The sequence below is a fragment of the Dioscorea cayenensis genome, chromosome 17, assembly GCF_009730915.1.
Source record: "Dioscorea cayenensis subsp. rotundata cultivar TDr96_F1 chromosome 17, TDr96_F1_v2_PseudoChromosome.rev07_lg8_w22 25.fasta, whole genome shotgun sequence".
Taxonomy (NCBI): Eukaryota; Viridiplantae; Streptophyta; class Magnoliopsida; order Dioscoreales; family Dioscoreaceae; genus Dioscorea; species Dioscorea cayenensis.
In genome coordinates, this window is record NC_052487.1 from 9622523 (window position 1) to 9639374 (window position 16852).

General features: G+C 41.7%; 1 non-coding gene across 1 annotated transcript; it reads right to left on the reverse strand.

The window, feature by feature from the left end:
* Positions 1-2900: 2900 nt before the first annotated feature.
* LOC120281574 lies at positions 2901-3006 on the reverse strand. The gene has a single exon (XR_005542711.1). It is a non-coding gene; the product is annotated as a small nucleolar RNA R71 (small nucleolar RNA).
* Between the last annotated feature and the right edge of the window lie 13846 nt (positions 3007-16852).

Here is a 16852-nt window from a genome sequence, read left to right on the forward strand (position 1 = left end):
GCTTGAACTATCCTTGTGGTCCTTTCCCTCATTGGCTCAAAGAGAAATTTGGGTGGTTTCTCCACCCCGGATTGTAGGTACAACTATAGTGATTGTTTTGAAACCTATAGTTATAACCAATATAGTCAACCTGCTAAGTGTTAAGGGGCCCCTCCTGAGATGGAACAATCAGTCCTGCTTGGCCACCCCAAGCTTTACAACTCATGACTAGTGCTTGTTGTTGAACTTGCATAACATCAAATCGATTGGCGATAGCTTCCACCTGTGCTGCTATGACATTTAATGCATCAACCTCATAAATTCTAGTAGCCTTCACTGGCTTATTCCTTTCTAAGCTCCATTGATAGCCATTCGATGCCATGTCATCAATAAGAGTATAGGCTTCAGTTGGTTGTTTACTGTAAAGAAAACCCCAGGCTGTAGCATCTAACATTTTCTTGGTAGACAAGATCAAACCATTGTAAAAAGTCTGAATCTACATCCAATCGTCAATCCCATTGACAAGTGCTTGTGCATAAGTAATACAAAATACTCTTTTCTTACATTTAGCATTAATTTTCTCAGATTTTATCACTTATGCATGTGTATTTGTGTTCTTTTGTGCATTTAGGGTTGTGGAGACAACTGTGGAAGAAAGGAACCAAAAGTAGATCATGGTTGCATTTGTTGATGAAGTTCTTGGATTGAACAAATGCGAAGACACAAGTTGTGCTCAAAGACATGTGTTCCGACTTGTGCAATACTAGTAAGATCTTCGTTAATAAGATTTCATTGAAGACACAACGCGATCTACCACATGGATGTGTGCCCATTCATGTGGCCTCGATGAAAAGTGTGGATTCGAGAGTATTTTAGCGAAGCACTATAGCAGTTTAACGCAGTAAATCACTGTAGCAAAATCACTATAGCAGTTACTGTTCACAACACGCAAGAAATAGAATTCTGCAAATTCACACGGGCGTGTGGATGTCCGATTCCAGCCCCTATAAAAGCCACGATTTCAGACGTTTTAAGGGATTCTCTTCCTATCTTTTTCCCATCTTTGGAGGTGCTTATGGTTAGGGTTTGGAGAGGCTTTGGCTAGGTTTTGGGAGTGGTTTTATAGCCTTCTACATCGCGTTCCTTCAGAAGATAGTTATTGGGATAGCTTTCGTCGGCATCGATTCGGCAAGGTGTGCCCTAGGCTTGACGAGGGAACTCTTGGAGAAGACGAAGCAACTCCACAAGACCATAGATACGGACTATAAGGGGGTTTTATCTATGGATAGCATGCTTTTACTTTTGATTTTATTGTTGATTGTATCTTGCTCCATGGAGAGCTAAACTCCTAGTGGGTGCTTGAACTTATAAACCCTATGATGATTTTGTTTCATTGACTCTTGTTTTGTTTCTTTAATTGATGATTTAATTGATGATTTAATTGATGATTTAATTGAGTTCTAACCTTGAATGTTTATTGCATTGATTTTCCCTTAGGGTGACACTAGTGTTGAGAATCTATCTTGGTGATCTTTGTGGATGAGTGACACACTATGAGGGCTAGACAAAGCAAGGTTGGGGAGCATCAAGAGGGTGAGTCGAGAGGTAGCGGAACATCCCCTTCCCCTTCTGACGTGATTTATCCTACCTCCACATTCCAAGAGTTCTTTGCGGTCATGATAGAGTGAAGTGCTAAGAGATAAACTCCGTTGGGGCTTAGTTGAATAAGCGACAGAGTGAAGCGTTGAAGTAATCGTTAGTGCTGGGGCTTAATTGTGACTAGGGTTCTTTCGTTTGGACCAAATGGTTAGATCTATACTAGAGAATAGGGTTTATCAGAGTCCCTAGAGCTTTATACAACCCCACACAGTGTGAGGCATTAAGAGTATTCCTTTCCACCGGGGCATAGTGTAGAGTTAGTCATGGTTGACCTTAGGTTTGGGACCATGTGTTTTAGGATGTCTACAATTCATTAAATATGATTTAGGAGACATAATGATCATTCTTGCACTTGAAACAATAGTTCTAGGGTGAGCAATGTCTGGGTGCCCCATTTCCTATAGATTGCTTCTCCTTATATTTAGTTGCGTCTCTTTCTTCTTTGCTTTATTTTTACTTGCATCTATATTGCTCACATCACTCTTGAATCATCCTCACCATAGTTAAATAGCAATTCTGGTGTTTCTGAGCACTATTCCATGTGGACACGACTACCCACTAACAAGAGTACTTTATTACTTCGACAACCCGCGCACTTGAGGTACACACATGTAAGGGGTGTGTTAAGTTTTTGGTGCCGTTGCCTGGGAATAAGCATTTTGGAAGCATTTTGCAATTTGCTATTTTAGCTATTCTTTACTTATTCTATTTCACACCTTCTTATTCTCCCATCATTCTGATTTGTTTTTCTTTCTTTGGTTGCAGCTCTAGGTTTTGACTCGAGGAAACCCTTAGACCTTAGTTAAAGTTGATCAGGATATTAGAAGAAGAATTCATAGAAGGGGAAAAGAACTTGTGCAAGAATAGTTAATATGGCAGAACAACATGAGCAGCAGAGGACACTCTCAGATTATGCCATACCTGTAGTTCTTGGCACGCAATCCAGTATTGTGTGGCCATCGATTACAGCTCAGAGTTTTGAGCTCAAGCTAGGCTTCATCCAGATGTTATAGCATTTAACATAGTTTAATGGTTTGGCCGATATAGATCCAAACAATCATATTGAGAACTTCTTGGAAGTGTGCGACATGCTCAAGATTAATGGTGTCATGGATGATGCTATCAGGTTGTGGGCCTTCCCATTTTCCTTGAAAGGAAAAGCATAGCAATGGCTACATTCATTACCTAGAGCATCGATCACTACATGGGAGGAGATGGTGGAAGCTTTTCTTGCTCAATATTTCCCTCCCGAAAAATCTGCAAAGCTTAGGAATGAAATATCCTCTTTTGTGCAAATGGAATTGAAGTCCCTTTTGAGATACGGGATAGGTTCAAGGAGCTCCTGTAGAAATGTCCTCAACATGGGTTCCCCGAGTGGATGATTATTTAAACTTTCTATAGCGGGTTGAACCCAAGCACAAAGCAATTACTTGATTTTGTAGCAGGAGGTACCCTAAGAAGCAAGACCCCTTAAGAAGCCTGACATTTCATTGAAGAAATGGTTATGAATAGTAATTAGTGGAACACATGAGACAGGAAGAAGGTAACCGGACTTCATGAGATTGATGCAGTCACATCATTGGCGGCCCAGGTTTAGTCATTAAGCAAGAAGTTAGACACTCTAACTTTTCCTAGAGTAGCGGCCATGATGAGTTACACTGGGTGTGGGGGAGGACATGCTCTATCTGATTGCCCGATTTCTATTAGTGGTACCACTTCCGTGGAACAGGCTAACTTTGTAGGTAATGCAATGAGAGGGCAAGGAAATCTGTACAGGAACACCTACAATCCGTGGAGGAGCAGCCACCCAAACCTTTCTTGGAGTAATCAAGAGCAACAGAAGACTATGGCACCATTGGGTTTCCAATAACAACAACAAGCTCTGAACATGGAGAATAGAGTTTTAGGGTTAGAGAATCTGATGACTGACTTAGAGAAGGCTTTGACCAAGTTCATTCAATCATTGGATACAAGATTTTAATCCCTTGAAGTGACACTTCACAATCACACCGCATCATTGTACAACTTGGAGAACCAAGTGGGACAAATTGTGAAGTCACTTTCAGAAAGATCTCAAGGGAGTTTGCCTGGCAACACGGAGACCAGTCCAAGAGAGAATGTGACGGCGATCACTTTGAGAAGTAGTCGTGAAGTTGAGAGTAGGCTCCCTAGTGAGAAAACTAATGTTGAGTTACCCGAGGTTGTGGAGATTGAGAATAGAGCCAAAGAGAAGGAGGCGGCACCCCCACCTTACAAGCCAAGAATTCCTTATCCTTCAAGGTTGAAGAATGACAAAAATGATAAGCAATACAAGAAGTTCTTGGGTCTATTCAAGAAGTTGCACATCACCATCCCATTTGTGGAGGCATTGTCTCAAATACATCGCTATGCAAAGTTTCTCAAAGACCTCTTGACCAATAAGAGGAAGTTGGAGGAGAGTGCATCTATGATCTTAGATGCTTCATGTTCGGTGGTGTTAAAAAAGAATATGCTAACAAGAAGGACACCGGAAGGCTTATTATTCCATGCAACACTGGTAACTTGGGGGAAGAAAAGGCATTGGCGGACTCAGGGGCTAGCATCAACATCATGCCTTACACATTTTTCAGAAGCTAGGATTGGGAAAGCTTAGGCCCACTCGGATGATACTTCAATTGGCCGATTAAACAGTTAGAAATCCGAGGGGCATTATTGAAGACGTACTTGTGAAAGTCAACAAGTACATATTTCCTGTGGACTTTGTGGTGTTGGATGTTGATGAGGATGTCATGGTTCCATTGATACTTGGGAGGCCGTTCTTACACACTTCCAAAGCTCTTATTGACATGGACAGTGGGGAGTGGACACTAAGAGTTGGGATGACAAGTTGACATACCGCCTTACTGAAGCCATAAGATACTCTCTTGATTTTGAAGATACTCTATATTTTCTTGACACCACTGATGAGTTAGTTGATGAATACATGTAAGAAATGATGTGTCTGGAACCATTTGTGGGCTTGCTAGATCAAGAAGTTGAGAATGAAGAAGTTTTCTCACTTTGTCTAGAGGACAAGGTACAACCTACCCTGGGGATCATGAAGAGGATGGTCCAAAAGATGAAAAGATGAAGGAGATGTCACAAGAAGCACCCCAATGCTAGTGGGGATGTGCATGCATGGAGTAAGTGACAAACCCTTGTGCGGTAATAAGCTTGATAACTCTCACTCTACCTTGAAAAGATTATGTTCATCGTGCTTTCAAGTAGTATGTAAGATGGCAACCTTCATCTATGAGCCCTCGTGAGGTAAGGTAAGGTACATCAAGCTTAGTGACGTTAAACAAGCGCTTCTTGGGAGGCAACCTAAGTCTTTACTGTTTTTCTAGGTTTTAGTTTAGTACTTGCATGAATAAGAGCTTTAGTGTTGGTTTCTTGATTTTTACATGCCATTGCTGTGATTTTCTTGTCGATTGTTGGTGTTTTAGTGTGCTTAATTGTGATTGGAGAAGTTTCTTGGTTATTTGAGTGTGTTTTCCATAGTTCTCTGGTCAATTTTTCATAGTATATGCAGGCTTTGCGTGTGTATAATTTGCAAAAAAAAAAATTCTACAGAGTCTGTATTTTTTCTTAGTCATCCAGAGAAGACACACGCCCATATGAAATTTCCACAATGCCATGTGTTTCCGTTCAGAGCTTATCCCAAGAAGACACAGGGGCATGTGAATACCCCTGTGAATAGCCTTGTGACAATCATACGACTGTGGGTAATTTCCCTACAGACGTGTGGATCTCTGTAGAGTTCTCAGACTCTATCCCGAGAAGACACAAGGGCGTGTGAATGCCCCGTGGATGACCCCGTGTGAAACACTGAAGAGAGTTCTCCGTCATCCCGAGAGCACACAGGTGCGTGTGAGTGCCCCTGTGAGTACCCCTATGAGCATCCACACGCCCGTGTAAAATTTTCACAAGGGCATGTGGAACACTTAGCCATTTTCTCGGGAGGACAGAGAAGCCACTGTGGCGTGTGAGTGCCCCTGTGGGTCGGCCAACGGGTGTGGGGAATTTCCACACGCCCGTGTGGATGCATTTAGAGTCTATCAAAGGCTATCCCAAGATGACATAGGGGCATGCGTCTTCCGCAGTGAGCTCTCCTGTGGAGTCACATGGGCGTGGGTAATTTCCACACACCTGTGTGGATACACAGAACATCAAGAGGCATGATTTTTTCTTTAAAACCTACTCGCACCTCTTCATTCTCCCGACTCCTCATAGTCCTTTTAAAGGGTTTTAGTTGAGTTTTCCAGCCCCACTCAAGGTTTTTCACTTCCATTTCATTGGTAAACCCTCTTTCTCTTTTTCTTCACCAATCTTGATTTATTTCGCTTAAATAGATAAATGTTGCTTCGATTTCATGTTTAAATGGTTGGTGCATGCTCTTAGGGTGATTTTAGAACAAATTCATGGTGTATTTTGGAGTTTTTGCATTGTGGCCGTGCGGTTTTTAGGCCCCGTAGATCCACACTAGCGTGTGGAATTTCCACATGACTGTGTGGATTTCTATAATATTGATTTTCTGAGTTTATTTGATCGATTCTTGTTTAATTCTTGCAGATATGGCTCCCCGCTCAAAGAAAAAGAATCGGCAAGCATCCTAGAGAGCATTCACCTGAGCAGGAGCACATGGATTTGTAATTTGATAAGTGTCTAAATGTACGTATTTGAGTGTATGTATTTGTTACCTTTAGCATGTATTTTCATTAGTATTGATGCCCGTTTTGTGCTTAATCGTGTGTTATTTGCTTTGCAGGGCGCGGGAACACCATGGATGACACGAGGATATGATTTCGGTGAAAAAGAGAAGAAAACCAGGGCGCGGTACTGTAGGGGTATTTACTGTAGCAAAGTACTATAGCTGGAAGTATTGTAGCATCAACACTGTAGCAAGATTACTGTTGCTGTCACTGTAGCAACTGGAGAGTTTCAAGTCAGGATTTGGATCATGGCATACGGCCTCAATGCTGCCCGGTATAGAGCCCGGTATGATCACTGTAGCTATAATAGAAGATATTTACTTGATGGAGTTTGCCTACCCCGAATAGTGTCAATGTTGAGCTCCATAGCGAGTGGTATAGCACTCAGGATGGAGGTCATAGGGAGTGGTATAGCACTTGGTATAGCACTCATGATGGGGGCGATAGGGAGTGGTATAGCACTCGGGATGGAGGCCATCAAGAGGGCCATAGGGAGTGGTATAACACTCGGGATGGAAGCCATCAAGGGGGTATGATGAGTGGTATATAGAGGGATTTTTGGAGAAAGATGGGGGACTTTTTTGGCTGGACTTCTTGGAGACTCTAGGGCAGACTTTTGAAGGGTTTTTGGCAGCCATCACTTGGAGGAAGGAGAGAAACGAAGACACTATTATTTGGGAGAGTTTGGCTTGAAGCTTGGGAAGATCAAGGGCTTGAACTTAAAGGGAAAGCCTCATCATCAAAGGAGGAGAAGCATTCGGCATCTCTAGGGCTAGAAGAAGCATCATTCGGCCGGCATTCTCTCTCCTCTTCATCATTCGGACTAGGGAGTGTCATTTATGTATTTACTTCTTGCTTTTGTTGTGTTTGAGATACTTATTTGTATGATGGCACACTAGACCCCCAAGGCCGCCGGATGTAGGTGAACCTTTGGGGGTTCATCTTGTATTTTGGATGCTACATTTATATTTGATATGCATTGGTGTGATTTATGATTTGGCTCATTGTGTTTCATGCCTAGAACTATTATGTGGAGAAATCCTTAGTTCTTGTTTGAGTTGTACATGTAGACGTGACCTACTCGCGTGTACTAGATCGTTAATGAGCTAATAGGGGTATTTGTTGACCAACATGCCGAGAAATTGGGTGTAGGTAGCCTCTCCGAACCATGAGGATAAACTTAGGTTAAGTGTGTCCTCGTTGCGTGATCTCCATTCACTTAATGCAATCGTAGGAATATGACTAAGGAGAGATCCTTGTCATCATTTGTATGGGATAAGGGTTTAGCCGCCGAGAAATTGGGGGTGAACTATTGTTGAGGTCCGTCGGTCTAAATCACCCGTGCCATGTATTTTCTTGCATCCTTATATCTTGATGACCCCTCTTGGGAATCCTCATCCCTAGGCCTATTCTTATCATCATTGCTCTTGTGATTTTGTTCCTTGACTTGGAGTTGTTACACTTATGTTTTATTTACAATCTTGCTTGTATTAGATTAGTATACTATGCTTGAATTGTAAGGTTAGCAAATGAGTGATGGAGGAGTAATAGGAGCTCCTTAACCCCGTGGAATACGATCCTTGGGCTTTTGCTCAAGGTATTACTTGGCGACCCCGTACACTTGCGGGCAATCAATCATAATTCCTGAGCATTAGGCTCGTTTTGAGAGATTATCAAAGCTGAAGTTCGGCCAATCTTGTTTCCCAGATGTGAGCACACTTAGAGAGATATAGTTGGGGGATGATATGGCCGACGAGGTCGAGGAGTTATTGTTCATGGGTACCTGGGGACGTCTATTGTCGATCCAAGAGCCCACTATCTGCATGTTGACACTAGAGGTGCCCTCCTAGTTCGAGTTTGACAGATCGTACTCCAGTTTCAACACCATCGATGCCATTCAGTTCAGAGTCTTCGGACAATATCATAGTATGAGTGTTGATAAACGCCCTTTTGCGTGTGTACCACAAGTGCATGGGTTTGTCGAAGTAATAATAACTCAGTGAGTGTGTATTCGAATCCATAGGGAATAGTGATTAGAAACACAAAGAATGATATTTAACTAGAATGAAGATGAATCGATAATGATGTGAATAAGAATCAATACAAATAGAAATAAGAAAAGAAGAAGGAGGCGCAAATAAAAGATAGGAGAGGCAATCGACTAATAATGGGGCACCCGGACATTGCTCACCCTAGGATTATTGTTTCAAGTGCAAGACCAATCATTATGTCACCTAACTAATGCTTAATGAGTTGTGGAGATCCTTAAACACACGGTCCCAAAACTTAAGGACTAACCATACACTATGCCCCGGTGGAGAAATCTCTCAGTCTCGATACCTCACACTGTACTAGGTTGCTTTAGGCTCTAGGGATTCCAAATGATAAACCCTATTCTCTAAAATAGATCTAACCCTTTGGTCCCCGTGAAAGACCCCTAGTCACAATTAAGCCCTAGATACTAAGAGTTACTTCAACGCTTCACTCTGTTTCTTGCGCAACTAAGCCCAGCAGAGTTCGTCTCTTAGCACTTCACTCTATTGTGACCGCAAAGAACTCTTGGAATGTGGAAGTAGGATAAATCACGCCGGAAGGAAGAGGGGACGCTCCGCTACCTCTCGATTCACCCTGGGGTTTACAAGTCCAAGTACCCACACCTCGCCGGATCGATGCTGATGAAAGCTCCCTCAATAACTCTCTTCCAAAGGAAATACGATGTCGAAGGCCGTAAACCCCTCCAAAACCTAGACAAAGCCTTTGTAAATCCTAGCCGCAGGCATCTCCAAAGGTGGAGAAAAGATAGCCAAAAGGTGGAAAAGCGAATCCCTAAATCGGGCTAAAATCATGACTTAAATAGGGCTGGAATCGAGCATCCACACGGGCATGTGGAATTTCCACACGCCCATGGGGATCTCTAGGAAATCAATTCTCTACGGCTTGTGAACAATGACTACTATTGTCATCTCCAACTCTTAATATCAATTCCCCACTGTCCATGTTAATGTGAGCTTTGGAAGTGCACAAGAACATCCTCCTAAGTATCAATGGGACCTCGACATCCTCTTCAACATCTTACACCATAAAGTCTGTAGGAAAGATATACTTATCAACTTTCACAAGTACATCCTGAATGATACCCCTCGGATGTTTAACTGAATGATCGGCCAAATGAAGTATCATCCGAGTAGGCCTAGGCTCTCCCAAACCTTGCTTTTGGAGGAATGTATAAGGCATGACATTGATGCTAGCCTCTAAATAGGCCAATGCCATCTCTTAACCCAAATTGCCAATGTTGCACGGAATGATGAAGCCACCGGGTTCTTTCTTCTTGTTCAGCATATTCTTTTGCAATACAGCCAAACATGAAGCATCTAAGATCACAGATGCACTTTCCTCGAAGTTTCGTATGTTGGTCAATAAGGTCTTTGAGAAACTTTGTGTAGCGAGGCATTTGAGACATTGTCTCTACAAATGGAATATTGATGTACAACGGCTTGAATAGACCCAAAAACTTCTTGTATTGCTCATCATTTTGATCATTCTTCACATATTTTCTTTGATTTGTCTCCATGTTGCTAGACGAACTCCCTTGAGGTCTTTCTGAAAATGACTTTGCAATTTGTCCCACTTTGTTCTCCAAATTATGCAATGATGCGGTGTGGTTGCGAAATTTGGCTTCAACCGACTGAAATCTAGTATTCGAATATTGAATGAACTTGCTTAAAGCTTTCTCCAAATTAGTCATCCGATTCTCCAACCCTAAAACTCTGTTCTCCATATTTGGGGATTATTGTTGTTGTTATTGGAAAGCTAGTGGTGCCATAGCCTTCTATTGCACTTGATTACTCCAAGAAAGGTTTGGGTGGCTCCTCCACATCGGATTATAAGTATTGCTATATAGATTTCCTTGACCCCTCATTGCATGTCCTACAAAATCCACTTGTTCCACTGAAGCTGTACCACCTATAGCGATTGAGCAATAAGATGAAGCATGTCCTCCTCCGCACCCAGTGCAACTCATCACCACTGCCAATCTAGGAGAAGTTAGATTGCCTAACTTCTTGCTTAAGGACTCAAACTGGGCTGCCAATGATGTGACACACCATCTTGTTATTGTTCGAGTAGGAATTAACTCATTCTTCTCATTGGTAATTATGGTCATCCCCCCTTTTTAGGTACAACTTGCACTCGGCTCACCTACTCACTGCCAGAGATTGGATAGATAATGCCTACATCAAGGAGTTTAATGACTTCTGCCCTTACTACTTCCTTCATGTTCGGATTTAGTCTTTTTTGTGGTAAGGCTGAGGGTTTATGATCATCCTTCATCAAGATTTTGTGAGTGCAGAATGAAGGATTTGTTCCCTTGATGTCAGCTAACTTCCAGGCAATTGCTTTCTTGTGCTTTTTCAAGACATTCACCAAATCACTCTTCCGTTTGACTGTAAGGTTTGAGGCAATGATAACAGGAAGCTGAGTTCCTTCCCTAAGAAATGCGTATTCGAGGTGTTCAGGTAACTTTTTAAATTCTAGTTGAGGTGCTTCCTTAGTTGAAGGTCACAGATTTTTATTCAGCAGTACATCACTTTGTTCTAGTTCATCTTCTTCTCCAGATACTGAGATTTCATCTGAGCTCTCATTGATGGCATACACATATTACACATTATCCTCAGTGTTTCCCCCCTGATCTCTACTGGGTTCAGCTATCGGAATCGACTAATATGCTTGCAGTTTTACTATGTCCAGTGCAGTTAAGTCAGTAGGAATACTGACTTCTTCTTTCGTTGGAACTCTTCCATAATTCATGATGTCTGTAAGCATAGCTTTCCAAAAATTATCTTCAGCTGTTGTAATAGTGCCTTCCCATGGTTTGAATCTGCAAATTGAATTGTCTTGTATGTGGAATAAATGATGTAAAGGTGGTACCCAATCATTCCAGATATCAGCCATAGCCTACTTATTCCCTTGTGTAAATTCCAAATCTGCCATAATGAACCTCCTTCAATTTAACTTTCAGGCTCGTGTCATGCACAGTACCTTGCAAAGTCAATAAAGATAAAGGAAGTTGAGCTCAAAAAGAAATAAAACAAATGAAAAGAAAAAAATAAAAAGAAAAGAAAAATGGCTAGATCAGTAAACTAGAAGTATCCTAGAATTCCCTAAGTCCCCGGTAATAGCGCCAAAAACTTGGTTGTTTGCTCACCCGCAAGTGTATGGGGTCGCCAAGTAATACCTTGATCGAGGGCCCAAGGATCGTATTCCACGGGGTTAAGGAGCTCCTATTACTCCTCCATCACTTGCTTTCTAACCTTCCAACTTAAACATGGTATTCTATTCTAATACATGCGAGAATGCAAATAAATCACAAGTATAACAATTACAAGGCAAGAAAGGAGATCACAAGAGTAATGATGATATAAATAGGCCTAGGGATGAGGATCCCCATGAGGGGTCATCATGATATATGGATGCATAAGAATAACATAGCAAGGGTGATTTAGACCGACGGATCTCAACATTAATTCAACCCCAATTTCTTGGCAGTCAAACACTATTCTCATATGAATGATGACAAGGATCTCTCCCTAATCACATTCCTACGATCGCATTAAGTGTAGGGAGATCACACGATAAGGATACACTTAACCTAAGTTTATCCTCATGGTTCGGAGGGGCTACTGACATCCAATTTCTCAGTATGTTGGTCAAAGAATAACCCTTTTAGCTCATTAAAGATCTAGTACAAGCGTGTAGGTCATGTCTATGTGTACAACTCAACAAAGAACTAAGGCTTTCTCCAACTAATAGTTATAGGCATGAAGAATAATGAGCCAAACCATAAATCACACCAATGCATTCCAAATAAAAGTATAGCATCCAAAATACATGATGAACCCCCCAAGGTTAACCTACATCCGGTGGCCTTGGGGGTCTAGAATGCCATCATACAAATAAGTATAACAAACTCAAGAAAAACAAGAAATAAATGCATAAATGGCACTCCCTAGTCCGAATGATTATGAAGAAGAACAATGCAGGCCAAATGACGCTTCCTCTAGCCCAAAGAATGCTGAATGCTCCTCCTCCTTTGATGATGAAACTCTCCCCTTGAAATCCAAGCTCTTGATCACCTCCATGCATCAAGCCAAGCTCCACCAAGATGATGTCTTCATTTCTTCTTTTCTTCCCTAAGTGTTGGCTGCCCAAAAGTCCTCAAGAAAGCCTCCCAAATCCTCTCTTATACCCCCAAGTATACTCCCTCCAAATCAGCCTGTATGCCTTTCAAATGATACTCATAATTCCCCCAAATGCCTTCCATACCGGGTCCATACTACCTCAATGCCGGGGTCCATACTGCCTCAATGAGGGTGTCATTGAGGTAGTATGAACTAGGCAAACTCCATTCTAGCTCTCGTAATAGTATCCATACTGGGTCAATGAGCTCCTCATTGACACAGTATGCCTTCAAACAAGTTCTTTTTCTTCTCTGGCCACAGTATCTATCTCGGGGTTAATTTAGGGCAGCATTGAGGACGTATGGATTGGATCAGTTCCTGACTTGAAAACTCTCCATGTGCTACAGTGGCAGCCACAGTGATCTTACTACATTGTCGACGCTACATTACTCAAGCTACAGTGAATACGCTAAAGTACTGCGACCTGGTTTTCTTCTCTTTTTTTGCCCAAATCATATCTTCGTGTCCTCAATGGCTTTTTCATGCCTTGTGAAGCAAATAATACCTGCTTAAGCATGAAATAGGCATCAATTCTTATAAAAATGCATGCTAGAGGTAACAAATACATATATTAAAATATGTACATTTGGACACTTATGACCTCCATACGGGCTGTATGGGGGCCACATGAAATTCTGGGCAGACAACTTCAAACCATCCCGCTGGTACAGGGTTGCTACAGTAACTTCACTACAGTAACTCAGCTATAGTACTTTGGGACTGTTTTCTTCTTCTTTTTGCCTAAATTATATCATTGTGTTCTCCATGGCTTTCTTGTGCCCTACAAAGCAAATAGTACATGATTAAGAGCAAAACGGGCATCAAACCTCACAAAATACATGCAAAGTGTATAAGATATATATATAGGAAAATACCTACATATATTTAGACACTTATCAAATATACCCACACTTAAGAATTGCTTGTCCCCAAGCAAACAACTCATGAAAAACAAAGAGACTGAAAAGTGGCTAAATATAATACCTCTGGCTCAAGAAAGTCTAAGAATCCAAAAGCAATGGACAATGATAAATAGATGTTGAGTTACAGCCAATAAGCATAATAAAAATACCCTGTCCCACCGCTAATATGTTTTGTGTGGTGTAAGTGAATCCTATATCTCATTTGCCATGATATGGTCTAGTCTAAGGACTTCAATCAGTACAGCTCTAGATGCTAATCACTCCACATACAAAGAATACTAAGTCTTAAACTACTAAGTGCTACTTCAATGGCCAAGTAAGATCCTTTTAATTCTAACACTCGAAACTAAATCCTCTTTCTTCTCAAAACCTTTGGTAGGTACTCGAAACGATCACTAGGGTTTTTATTTTCATTTCATCATTCATTTTTTTTTCGAGTCTGACTAACGTAGACTGCACCAACATCATTTCAAAATCTTTCTGGAGGGTGCATGATAAGTGCTTGTGCGATAAGAATATGAAGTGTTCTTTCCTTGTGTTGAGCATTACTTTTCTCGGGTTTTAACTCTAATATGTGTGTATTTATGTTACTTTCATGCAGGTAGGGTTGTGAGGCCGAATATGAAAGAAAGAAGCCAATGTGGGTTGTAAATGCACCAATTTGGAGGAAATCTTACTAAGGTTTAAACGCGAAGACATAGGTCGGGTTCGAGATGCGGGAATGTGTGCCAACCTCCTCGTATTCAAGCTAGTACAACTATTTGAAGGGGCACAAGGGCAGTCACATTCAGGCATTCTAACTTGTGCATATAGAACAAGATCTCCACCAATATATTCATTATTGAAGAAGCAAAGCGATCCATGACATAAACGTGTGCCCGTTTGCGTTACCTCGATGAAAGCATGGATTCGGGAGTATTTCGGGCCGGTAATGTAGTAGGGCACTGTAGTAAGAATACTGTACCAGCGTGTGGATTCCCGATTCCAGCCCTTTAAAAGGCGATTTCAGCCCCGATTTCAGTATTATTTTCTCCATCTTTTCCCCAACTTAAGAGAGGGCTGCGGCTAGGGTTTTGAGAGGGATTGGCTAGAGCTTTGGAGAGGTTCTACGACTCTAACATCGTGTGCCATTTGGAAGAAGGTTAGTGGGAGAGCTTTCGTCACCATCGATCCAGTGAGGTGTATCTTTAGGCCGGACAAAGGGACCCTTGAGATGAGTAGAGGACTCTCCACAAGACCATCGCCACGACTAACGAGAGGGTTTTTTATGGATGCTTTGTTTTTACATTCGATTTCATTGATTGTATCTAGCTCCATGGAGAGCTAAACCCCTAGTGGGTACTTGGGTATTTGAGAACCCTAGGATGTATTCGTTTCATTGAATCACTTTATTATGTTTTTAATTAATTGATGTTTATTGTGAGTTCCAATCTTGTATACTTGATTGTATGAATACTCCCCTAGAGTGACACTAGGGTTGAGAGTTCTTCTTGGTAACTCTTGTGAGTGAGGAACACACCATGAGAGTTAGACAAAGCTAGATTGGAGAGAGTTGAGAGGGTGAGTCGAGGGGTAGCAAAGTGTCCCCTTTCCCCTCCGGTGTGATCTATCCTACCTCCAAGTTCCAAGAGTTCTTTACGGCCATAGTGGAGTGAATGGGCAAAGGGATGACCTTCTGCTGGGGCTTCGTTGTGGCTAGGGATCTTTCACCTGGACCAAAGGGTTAGGTCTATACATAGGAATAGGATTTATCATTTGGAATCCCTAGAGCTCATTGCAATTCTATATGAGTGCGAGGTGTTGAGATTGTTCGATTTATCCTCCTGGACATGTATAGAGTTAGGCATGGTTGACCTTAGATTTGGGACCATGCCATTAAGGATTTCCACAACTCACTATTGCATTAATTAGGAAGCATAATAGAGGTTTCTTCCACTTGAAACAATTGTCCTAGGCAAAATAATATCCGGGTACCCCATCTTTATCGATTGCCTTACCTTCTCCTTTACTTGTGCTCTCTTTCTTGTTGTTTTTACTCTTGAGAATTGAATCTTGTCACACATATCACTATTTATCTTTCACATTAGTTAAGAAACAATTTAAGTGACTTTATTCCCTACTCTCTATGGATACGATACGCACTCATCTGGGATTATTTCGACACCCGTTCACTTGCGGTGTATACGCATATTCGGTCGTGTCAGTGCACATGCTGGTTAGGTACAAGAGCCACCTAACTACTCGATTATAGTCTACATAGACGCATTCATGCTTAAGTAGTAGAGGAATGCTGACATAGACTCTCTTTTTTTTCACACACTCACCCTAGATCACATCTTCAGAGTACTCCACATGCTACAAAACTAGGATTAGCTCAACAAGACTTAGAAGTTCTTAAGAAAACATTGAAGGATAGAACTTAGTGTTTTAAGGCTAAGTACTCAAAGTAGTGTCTTAAGTATACAAGAGAGTTAGAGAAGTCACATTGGTTATTCCGAGGGCATCGATAGAAAATTCAGTGCACAAGTCAATACTAGGGGTGGAATAGGATTCAATAAGGCATAAAAACAAGTAACACACATCGATCATTAGTCCAAGCTAAAAGAATCTTACAAGAATGAACAAAGCCATCATAGGTAACACTAGCATGTAAACAATGGTCCTAATACATGAAATACACCCATCCCCATACTTAGTGTTGTACATTGCCCTCAATGTACACTAATCATGATAAGCATGCCAGATGAAGCAATGAAAATAATAGAGGAGTGTGAAAACAAACTTCCCCGGTTCATCTTGTGCTCGTCGTGAGGTATGACTCAACAAAAAGTGTGGTGAGCAATACGTGTCTTGTCCGACCTCCGTTTAAAACTAGGAAAGCTCACCAAATTCCCTCAATGTCCTGCGAGGCAAAAAGGGGACATCATCATTCCACAAAAATTTAGAAATAAAAATACAAGGGAGAAACTAGGGAGTAGTCAACAAAACACATAGATGAAAAGGAAATAAAGTTCTACACCACAAGTTGGTAGGGTAAGAACCGTGCCAACCCATCAAAATACAAACACACAAAACAAAGCAAACCAAAGTAGATAACAAATGTCCATGCCCAAACGGGCTGCTACTCATCACAGGCTAGTGCAGGTGGTGGTGGCATGGCTGCAGAAGAAGTGGTCACGGTATGCGAGGATGAACCATGGTACGAGGTGATGAATCAGTGAAAATCCTCCGTGAGTCGATGTTGTCCCTCAATAATTTAGTGACATGTGGGTCTGCCACTCTCACGCTCGCTCACCACTAAGCCGATCGCCGGTAGGTTGCCCTT